The sequence below is a fragment of the Protopterus annectens genome, chromosome 1.part1 (genome assembly GCF_019279795.1).
Source record: "Protopterus annectens isolate FY-2018-M chromosome 1.part1, PAN1.0, whole genome shotgun sequence".
Lineage (NCBI taxonomy): Eukaryota > Metazoa > Chordata > Ceratodontiformes > Protopteridae > Protopterus > Protopterus annectens.
In genome coordinates, this window is record NC_056726.1 from 1,381,006,950 (window position 1) to 1,381,018,973 (window position 12,024).

The window sequence follows — 12,024 nt, forward strand, 5'->3', positions numbered from 1 at the left end:
CAAGGCACAGTGGGGGTGACAACAGCCTTTGCCAGTATCCACACAGCCAGGTGTGGTGGGTGAGTGCCATCCCTAGCAGGTGGGGCATCATGTCTTGCTCAGCATGTCATCCCAGGCTGTCAGCCATTTGTTCCCCCTTGCTAACAGCAATACTTCAGCCAATTATTGTACTTGATCTTGTTGTCTTCATAGTGTGGCATCATGCTTGGTGAGGGTGAGATGTTAGGCAGGGTCTTCATGTTTGCATATACTAGATGGTGTTACATTGCTTAACACATGGAAATCATGCCTCAGGTGGTGCTGCAGGGCTTCCTCTGTCGGATGCACATACTACATTCCCTGTACATGTTTGAGAGCAGGTTGTGTCATGTTAGGCGTCCCTGTTACTATATGAGTGAGTCAGAGAGGGGTATAATTTCCAGGGTTCCTACTGAGCCAGTGTATGTGCTATGCGTTGCCTCTTTGCCAAGGCCAGGGCATACTGGGCACTCCTCCTTCTGCCTACTGGTGCAGGCTCAGGTTGTTCCTCCGAGTCACGCTCTGCCTTTGATGGCCTTGGCAATGGTGGGGGGCTGTTTGTCCCGGCCCTATGCTGGTCCTGCTGCAGCTGTTTTTGCAGAATCATATTATGTAGCATAGCACATACCATGACAATTTGGGTATATGTAGTTGGTGAGTACTGCAAGGCTCCACCAGATGTGTCCAGGCACCGGAAACGTGACTTGAGCAGCCCAAACACATGCTCTATTACATTTCATGTTTGTGCGTGTGCCTCATTATGGCGTTCTTGTTCAGGTGTGTGTGCGTTTCTGATGGGTGTCATCAGCCACGGCTCCAGTGCATATCCAGCATCCCCCACTAGGTGACCATGTGGGATGTCCCCATTGGCAAATGTCTGGTACAGCTATTCAAATGCCAGATATGGGAATCATGGTAGCTCCCAGGGCAGCCAGCACACACATTCATTATTATGCCCTGGGCATCACACACGACCTGGCAGTTGATGGAGGGGAAGCCCTTGCGGTTAATGTAGGCCCTACCCCACTCACCGGCTGGTGCTTTCATGCATATGTGCGTGCAGTCTATTGAACCCACTACCTCAGGGTATTCTGCTATTTGATGGAAGAGACGCATATCGCTGGCCAATACCTCACGGGAATTGGGGAAATATACATGCTCACCAACATGTGCTGACATGGCATCCAGGAACTGGTGCAGTACCCTGGAGGCTGATGCCTGTGATATCCCCATCATATCACCAGTTGGTCTCTGGAAGGTACCTGTTGCTAGTATTCTTAGGCCAACACATACCTTGGTTTCCACTGGGATGGGTTCCCCTCTGTTGGTTCTGTGTGTGAGGCGTGGCCTGCACAGCTCAATAATTTGCTGCAGGAGGTCTCTGTCCACTCTATAGTGCTCCACTATCTTCAGCTCATGTAATCCCTAGTAGGTGACCCTGGGCCTGTACACTCTTCTCCGTCTCCTCACTGTGGGTTGTCTGGCAGCATTTGCATTGCCACCACCCTCAGCAAGTCTCCTATGTCTCCTTATAACAGCTATGGCAGCCCCTAGCATGTTTGGTCTGAGTGCAGCTTTTTCAGTTTTCACTTATAATAGCTTACTCCTGTCTTGCAGTGTCTCTTGAGAGAAAAATACTGCAATGCTGTTTGCAGTGTTTTAAGTGCTGGGCTGGGCTAGTATTCTGCCTGTGTAATTGCCTGCTTCTAATTGTTTTCACCTGCTAGCTCTACCAGTATTCCCTGCTAGCTTCCTACTATTTCTTCTGCTTCCTTTTTCCTCTCTTTTTCCTCAGGGGGGAGCAGCGCGCGTACCAGTGGAAACATGTTCACAGTGGCTACCACAAGCACACACATGCTTACACGGACTAGAATCTGCTTATTCGGGTTAAAACGCATGCACCCCAGCGCAAACAGGTTTCCAGATCTTTAAACAGGCTCCTACATGCTTACTCTGCCTTACACGCGCGGACTCTGTCTTACTCTCGCCTCCCAGCTCGCACACGCGTGCATGCACGCACAGCAAGAAACTTTGGAGTTGGCCACAGTGTACACCTTCCATTTCTTGACTTTCCCATGCTTATCTGTTGACACTCCTCTTTCTATGCTGTGTGATTGACATCTTTCACATACCAATTTGTTCCAATGAGCTTGATTTCTTCCTGACATTCTCCCCTTTGATGTCACCTATCTCCTACTCTGTTACTCCCCCTTATCTAACTCTTACACTACACGGAATGTGCTCATTTGCTATGTGACAGTGTGATTCACTATCCTACCACTCATTTACATAGGATTGCCTACTAATGCTTAGTTACGTGTCTTACACTCAGCTTCTCCCCTTAGCAACCACTAAACGGTGGCCATGTTGTTTTCGGTCTGCTAGTCCCTGCATTGCAAATCCATGCATTGCATAAAACCCACATTTGTCGGTTTCAAACCTTTATTTTTATGTCTTATTTAGCGCAGCCCATTTGCGTGGGGCTGCAGTGCGTTTAAACCTCGCCGATCGCCAAAAATAAAAAAATGTTTGCATCGGGTTATCGTGCCAATGGCCACATATTTGGCCATTGGCATGCTGCCTGCTACATATGCACACTTTATTTGGAGCTGTCATGGCTCCATTGTGTTATTTGCAGTAACGTACTCAGTTGTCAACTGATTACATTTCTGCACCTAACACGACTCTTACACGGGCTGGTTTCAGCTTCGTGGATTGCTAATCTACCTCATTTGCATGCCTTTCGGCTGCAAGTGAGGTAATTAGCATATCCACGCCCTGCCCATGTAAGAGACGTTTTAGCCGGTCTCTTACACGGGATTTTGGGCTATTCCTGGATCGCGATCGCTGCATTGAGTCTTACACAACTCTTAGACTCCGTGCAAGCCATCGTGAATCCTGCCCCAAGAGTTTCAACTTTTTTGGATTTAAGATTAACTGGTTGTTGGAGAGCCAGTTTTCAATAGATCTGAAGGATTTTTGTGTTAGGGAGTTCAATTCCAAGGGGTTATCAGCTATGGTGATAACTGCAGAGTCATCAGCATATTGTATGAGTGATGACTGTGGACACGATGTATATAGTAGATTGTTAAAGATAAAGAAAGGCATGGACTTATGATTGATCCTCGAGGGACTCCCATCTTAATGGAGAGAGCAGGGTATAGTGTGGAAAGCCATTTAACAGATTGCTGTCTGTCAGTGAGGTAACTGGAAAACCAGGAAATAGTTGAGCTACAAAGATTTAGGTCATCAGGTTTGGCAAGCAGTATGGGGTGGGAGACTGTGTTAAATGCTTTAGAATGCTCTACGAACAGACAAGAGATGATTTTTTGTGGTCTCTGGCAAGTGAGATCATATTGGTGAAGGAAATGAGGGATGAGAGGGTACTCTGGTTGGGATGGTGGCCTAATGGTTAAGGTATTTGCCTTACAAACACAAGGTGCAGGATTTGAGTCTCACAAGGGATAATTGGCTAAGCTTAAAATGGCTCACAAGGGCAGTTAGCTTAGTACTAATCTATGAACCTATGGTTGGGGCAAAAGCCATGCTGTGGGGATGGTGAGTGTTTTTTATTGTATTAAATGGTCCAGAATTTGTTTATGCACACATTTCTCTAATATTTTTGGAGAGAGGGGATAGGACTGCTATTGGCCTGAAGTTAGCAACTTCAGTGGAGTTTCCTCCTTTGCGGATGGATATAGTATAGAATTGTTTCTAGACAGAGGGTACTCTCAATTCTGTTATAGAGCGGTTGGTAAGAAGAGAGATGGGAAAGGCTATTGAGTTAGCAGCTGACTTGAGAAAGAGTGAGGGTAGGTTGTCAGCTGAAGAGGAGTAGGGTTTCAATTTGAGGCATAGGTATTTAATATACCTGGTAGATACTGGTTTAAGAGAGAATGTGTTTTGGATCTAAAGAATGTAGGGATGTCCAGAGGGTTGACAGAGTTGGAGTTCAAGTTAGATGTTTGCATCAGTTCACTGAGGAATTCTGTGAAGTAGGTGTTTAATATTGATGCTGTTTCTAGAGGCATATTGTTTGGGTGGGGATTAGAAGTTGAGGGGTTCCCTGGGTGTATTATTTGGTTAATGGAATTCCAAACTATTTTTGGGTTGGTCATGTGTGAGGTTTGAGGTTGGTTGTAAAAGTTCTTTTGATCTTTGATGAGGATTTTTTGGTAAGGTTGCAAAGTTCTTTATAAGTTTGAAGATGTAGAGGGGATTTTGTTTTGGACCAGATTTTCCATGCCATAGCCCTTTTATGCATTGGAGAGCATGTCATTTGTGTTAATAGGGAGAACCAAGGGATTTAACTCTTACAATTTGTAGAAGGGCAAGAGATTTAAGAATGTTTAGAAATATGGAGTTGAATTTTTGTACAGCATCATCCAAAGATAAATGAGTTAGAAAGGACCAGTTTATTGCAGAGGGAAGTTTTTTGAAGGTACCAGGATGGAAGTTGGAGAATTTGCAGCATTCTATTGTATTTATGTGGTCTAGTGTGGTGAGGAGAGAATCCAAGCACTTTAATTTGTGAGTGGCCACTTAGTGAGTCAGATAGAGATTCAGGTTAGTGATATTTGTGTGGATTACATAATAGTATCTGGTCAATAAGAGAACAGGAGTTGTTTGGTTTATTAGTATGGGTAAGAGTGAAGATTAGTTGGGAGAAGCCATGTAAGTTAATACAGGAATTAGGATGGTCAGATGACAGTGATAGCCAATTTATGTTGACGTTACCAAGGAGAATGGTTTCATTGGGTATATTTTGTGTGACCTAGTAGAGTATATGTTCTTGTAAAGTGATGTTTTCTTCAAGGGTATGCATATTACAGCTACAGTTAGTTTATTGTGGGCATTAATTTTGCAGTTGGCATGATGCAGACCAGGCAGCAATAACAAAAAACAATCAGGTATTGCAGCTTGTCAGGTCATTACAAGCCTTCTCTTATATTACAATATACTTTTTTTTCAATATTGTGAATTTAAACTCATGCCCTGGATGGACAGAGCATTTGTTGTCTTTTTCTTTTAATTTCATATAGATGTTTGTAAACACCTGGCCACTACAGCTAGAAAAAAAGGTAACTGTACTGGCAACTATACTTAAATCCAGTAAGCTGTCCAGGACTGAATCAACACACCTCAGTAGCTTCTTTATTAAAACTAAAAGCATGGTCAAGATAAACCATTCATTGGTTTGTTGAATAAAATATAAGGACAATGTATTTTAAGTGCCTTATGTGGTTTTAATACATTTTTAAGGAACTTTTATATTTCTTAAGTAATGTGAGGTATTTTACACTGCAAAGGTGGAAGGGCTCTTTAAATCTTAGAAATGTTTGAATCTGACATTGAGGCTGGTCAATCATGTGATTTAAAGTTTGTATTTAGAGACAAGCTTTTAGGGTGGCCATGGTGGTGCAGTGGTTAGCGTTGCCAGCTCTCAGCAAGAGGTTCTCTGGTTCGATTCTCAGCTGGGGTGCCTTCTATGTGGAGTCTGCATGTCCTCCCTGTGGTTGCATGGGTTTCATCCCAAAGACATACTGTAGGTGGATTGAACACTCTAAATTGGTGCATGTGTGTGCCTTCTGTGGAAGGTTGGGCACCAGGCTGGCAACTTGACACTGTAAAACTCCACTGCCAATCATGAGTGGACAGGTGATCTGCTGTGGTGACCCCTCACCAGGAAAAAGAAGAAAGATTTAGAGAGGAACTTTTAAATTTTGTACTATCTGATGAAGTCTTTTTATTTTAAGATGAAAACACTTATCTCATAAATAATAGTTTGTACTAAAAGTTTGTAGCAGCACCTGAGTTGCTCAAAGAGTTCTGCTTTTTGTATTTATCACCGATGATTACAGTCAGACAATAAAACCAGACATTAGAGTTTTCTGTTTGTTATTTATTGGCACATGAATGTTGATGCAAAACCTATTACAGTCAGACAATAAAACCAGACATTAGAGTTTCCTATTTGTTATTAATTGGCAAATAAATGGCAATGCTCAGATCTGCTCTGGGCTACAACAGAATGGCATTAAATATACTGATCCCAAGGATATTGCCAATATCCTGGCAGATCAATTTAGTGCCAACTTCACCCCCCTTTCACCCCCTAAAGGGCCCGTCTCAATACCAAAAGATTGCCAAATTCTGATAATCACGGCCACACAGGTAGAAACCACACTCTCCAAAGCTAAGAATACAGCATCCATGGGACCAGATGACATCCCAGGCTGTGTACTACATGAACTACAAAATGAACTGGCACCTCACCTAAGTGTCATGTTTAATCATAGCCTCACCTCAGGCTTCGTGCCCACTGAGTGGTGCACAGCTACAGTTATCCTGCTGCACAAGGGAGGATCCGCCTTGGATCCCGGGAACTACCGTTCCATCAGTCTGACAAGCCTGATCTGCAAGGGCATGAAATGCATTATCATGGAACTTATAAACAAAGACATTGGCAACCTTCAAACACTGGACCCCACCCAGTTTGGGTTTGTGAAGGGCCGATCTTGTCTCCTGAATCTGATTGACTTCTTTGAATCAGTCTCCAGAGCTGTGGACAAGGATAAGACAGTCCATACAGCCTATCTGGACCTCAACAAGGCCTTCGACACCATCTCCCACTCTGGAATCATAGATAAACTTATTAAGCTGGGCATAAATCCCTATGTCACTCGATGGGTTGTCAACTGGCTTACTGACAGAACCCAGACTGTAAAAGTAGCCGACTCCAAATCCAGCTCCAGACAAGTGACAAGTGGTGTACCTCAGAGTTTAGTCCTGGGACCACTCTTGTTTGGCATCTACTTCTCTGAAGTACAAGCCAACACTAAGGGACTCTGGCTAACAAAGTTCACAGATGACTGCAAACTGGGAGCCATTATTGAATCCCCAAATGATGTGAATGTTCTACAAAAGGGCCTTACAGAAACGGATGCCTGGTGCCAGAGCCATGTGCTCAAGCTTAATGCCAAGAAATGTATAGTTATTCCCCTTTGGAAAAAAACATGTACCCATCAATTACCACATAGGTGGCAGGACACTAAACATCGAAAGTGTGATGAGAGACTTAGGGACACAGGTGAACAGTGGTCTCACTTTCGATAACCACGTTGCCACAACAGTCAGGAAATCCTTCTATGTGGCACACCTCATCACTAAGGGCTTTTCATTCAGAAAAAAGGAGGTCATTGTCCCACTGTACTCATCCCTCATTAGACCCATTATAGAGTATAATGCCCCGTTTGGTATGTACCTCACAAGACATCTGCAACAGCTGGAAAGGCCACAGAAATACCTCACTAAAAGAATCACAGGCCTAAAGCAGATGCCATATGCTAAACATCTAAAAAAACTCCAGCTATACTCTGTGGAATATCGTCTACTCAGAGGCGATCTCTGCTTAACATACAAGGTCATGTCAAACCCTGAGCTGTTGGACATGCTCCACTTAAAGAAATCCCAATCCCTCGGAGCCACACGCTCCAGGGATCAAAACCTTGTCATCACAATGAACAAAACATGCTGGAGGGATAGGTTCCTGACCCACAGACTCCCCATACTCTGGAATAGACTGCCCATACATGTCAAGCAGAGCACCTCATTGGCCCTCTTCAAAAGGAACCTTGATGATTGGATGGGAGATAGGAAATTCACCCCAGGGATCATGTCAGTCGCCCTGCTAGACAGGGGTCCAGAGAAGTAAATATTGTGGGAAGAAATATCCAGGGAATTGTTATGGCTAGGCTTGCATAGGCCCTAGGGCCAATAGCCTAGTACCAACCTATGAACCTATGAATGTTGATGCAAAACCTGTTGTTCAATTACCTTTTTAAGGAAATGTGAGTAATATTTTAACATTTTCTCTGTTTGAGGCCTTTTCGAGAATTCTTGAGCAAAGAAGGTAAGAGGTATAAATATCATTTGAGACTGGTTACTTACACAAATTAGGTAGAGCACCTTCCATCTGTTCCACTGTATACAGCTGTGAGGGCTTCAGAAAAGGAACAGTAAAATAAATGAAAAAGAAACAAAGCAAACATGTAATTGGTTACTTTTTATGGAAATTTAATAAAATTAACCAAGTACATATATCAGGTCATTGATGAAACAGAAATAGGATCCCACCACAATGACTACCTCCAGTCAATGCAGTGCAAACCAAAGTCAAATGATCACTGCACATTAGTTTCCCACATCATCTAGTATCTAAAACCAGGCACTGCATAAAGGAGATAAAAAACAGGGTAAAAGGACTATGGTAGTGAAGAAATATTTAGGAGGGGCTGCATAATCAAAATGAATAAACACATATTATGTCCATGTAAAAACATAAAAATGGAGAGCAATGTACATAAACTGTCCCTTCTTCTTTTGGCTTTTTCCCGGTTAGGGGTCACCTGTCCTCTCATGATTAGCAGTGGAGTTTTACGGTGTTGAGTTGTCAGCCCGGCGCCCAACCTTCCACGGAAGGCACACACATGTAGTCACTCACACCTAGGGCCAATTTAGAGTGTCCAATCCACCTGCAGCATGTCTTTGGGATGGGGGAGGAAACCCACACGACCACAGGGAGGACATGCAGACTCTGCACAGAAGGCACCCTAAGCTGAGGATCGATCCGGCCAACCTCTTGCTGTGAGGCAGCTCTGCGGCCACCCATACACAAACTGTCCCTATAGTGTTAAAAGTAAAAATAAGCTTAGTGACTGTATAACATGTAATACTTGGTATAGGCACCTTACCTTGCTGTATACTAGATAAGCACATCTACATGCTTCAACAACCAAAGGTGACTGGAACATGAGGGTGTGAACAATGGGAAGAGCTACTTAACACCACTTGTGCCTGAACCTGCTTGGAACCAGTACAGAACTTTGGTATGTCAGATGCTCTACACCAGCATGGGCAGAACTCATGGCGTGCGACATAATGCAAGGAGATATGATGCGGCACATCTATGTGCTAGTTTGGTGATATGATTCATATGATACAGGCTCCAAATGGCAGCCAGATCCCATCAGGTGACCTCCAGGGTGCCCTTTGACATCAGACAGCCATAGATCTCATCAGATGACATCCAGGGTGCCCTTTGACATCAGACAGCCATGTTGTACTGGGACAGACATAGGAAGTATATGACCTACATACTTCTGTATTCATGTTTACATTTTGGTACAAATGTTTGCAACTTTTAGTGTATGGTTGACAGACAGGTCATAAAAGGCTTTCAGAGTTAGATGTGTGTGTATTAGTTTCAGCTAAAAGTATTTTCCTATTTTCTAGAAGTTGTTATATTATCCATTGTATTTGTACTAGAACATAACATTGGCTAAAAACAGATCATGCCAATCAGACATTCCCAGCCAACGAATTGTAATAAAAAAGACATATGTAAATATATGAGTGTATTTTGCATCACATACAGGCAATCATGGCATCAGTGGCTAAAATAACATATGTTCATGGATTAGGGAGCCTATTACTGGTGACAGCAGGACTGGTATTAATGCCAGCATTAGTGCCAACAGCTAACATTGCATATGCATCCCAGTGGATGGCTGCTACCCATCTATGGAGACATGCTGGTTCTTCCACTAAGGGCCTTCAAGGCTGGAGAAGTGGCAGGCATACCTACACTAAAGGTGTACATGTGGTCAGCTGCGTCATTTAATATGTACCTGGCCATAGGTAACTTTACAGTCTGTATACACTATGACATTCTGGCATCTGAAAGTCTTTGAAAAGTATACAGGATGTTTCATACACTTGGGAAATATACATATGAAGATTCCATCCAAATTGCTGACCACCCAACAAATGAGGAAATGGAAGGCTTTGTGAGGGTCCACTATGAATAATCATGTCTCTTAACAGAGATGCGATTATTCAAATCCAAAACATTTAACATCTTGCTAGCTTGGTAGAAAAACAGTGAGACTTCTAAGGTTACAAACCCAAAACATTTTTATCTTTTTACAGAATGTACCCCCTACCTGCATCACCTAATGTGGACGAAAAGCTCCCACACCCCCAAATTATAAATAGATAGCTAGAGAGATAGATATGTCTATCTATATCTTTAACTATATCTATATCTAATCACACACACATATATATATATATATAGAGAGAGAGAGAGAGAGTGTGTGTGTGTCTATGTGTGTGTGTATATATCAACTTTCAGATTGCACAGAGAGGAGGGAGAAAATGTGAAAATCACGAGACTCACTTTCTCACTCTTCTCCAAGCTGAGATGCCATCACAGGATGACAGTAATCTTTTAGGTTTGAGGTTCTAAGTGTTATCAACCATCTAGTGATGAACAGTTAAGGATGGGTGAGAGAAATTCTCAGAGCTTAAGGTTTAGAATGGAAGAGCAATACTCACTACAATGACCATGTATTTTGGAGTTTGAAGAAGTGGTCCGGGGTCATCATGATATGATGGTTCTTTGATTATATGAAGTATTCTGTCTTATTAGCTTTGCAACTAAAGGAGGGTGTGCTTGATCATTTAGTAGTCTGAACCCAGTAGAAGGGTGGAACATTGTTTGACTAGATGCTATATAGTTTTTTAAAAGGTTATAGAATATCATCCATGTCTTGTTGAAAAAGTGATGAAATTGTAGATGTTACTGGAGATAGTATGAATTGCTGAGGTGTTCACTTTAGATTTCTGTTGTTAGTGAGAAGCCATATTCTATCTGGAAAAGCAAGATGCCTTTGCATATGTCTGTTCTAGTAGACAGAAAGAGGTGAAGGCAGAGGTTGTTTTAGTCCAGAACAGTTCTGAGTTTATTTTTTTCAGTGTATTTTCCATGTGGAACCTGAAGTTGAGAGGATGGATCAAACCAAATTCATAGATATTTGAAGGAAATTGTTATCTTTATATCAGAATGTTGTTGAATATTTGGAAGGAATTACAGGTTTTCAGACTTTTCTGTTGGTACTAAAAGGCACATAAAATATTTACTGCTTCATTCATTCACTTTCCCTTTATTTCTTTGTATACAGCAATGTGTGTGTGTGTGTGTGTGTGTGTGTGTGTGTGTGTGTGTGTGTGTGTGTGTGTATAACTAGTGTATATAAAGATCTAAAGAAACTCTCATCTTTTGTTTTTATTTATTTATTATTTATTTATTTATTTCCAGTTTGTTTACTGGGGAAGTTCACTGGGCCCAGAGAGCCCGTTTTCAGTGGAAGTCCGGGGAGAAAAGCTCCATGAAACAGATTACAGTAAAGATAGCAGTCCAATAAAAATAAAAGTACAAGTACAAATACATATCAAATAATACAAAGCAAGAGCAATATTGCCCATAGTGGAAAAATATTGTGCAGATGCATTTTAACAAATTCACACAGTTAAAGTCAAAAGCTATTTACAATATTTACAGAGTGTGAGAAATTGTATGGCAATTAGCTATAGAAGGTTATAGCCATCTATAAGGTGCTTGGGAACTCAGGAGAATACCCTCCCAATGGCTTTTGTTAAAGAATTATAGGTAGGGAGAATGCAGTTACATTTAAAAATTTTTTTTTTTTGGTCTACTTATAATCAGAATTTCTACAATGTTTTTCTTTAATTTCTCATGTAAATTATGTGTGTAACATAACCTTTGTATAATCTGTATGTGGACTATAATCTTTGTATTATCTGTATGTGGAGCTTTTCTCCCCAGGACTCCATTGAAAACGGGTTATTTAGGCCCAATGGACTATCCTGGTTAAACAACTGCAAATAAATAAATACATAATAAAAAGTTTCCATTTGGAGGAGAGGTAGGTGTAAAGCTGAGTTTTGAAGTTGTTTGTGTTTGACATTGCCCTTAGTGTTGAAGGGAGAGAGTTCCATTTCTTACCTAAGGAGAAGGAGAGGAGAAGTTGTCCAGCAGGACGTTTAGGTTTGTGGACAGTAATTAAGTTTTGGTGTTCAGATCTGAGAGTTCTATTTGGGGTGTATGGGGAAAGAATGTTAGTTAGAGTGGGGCATTTGGTT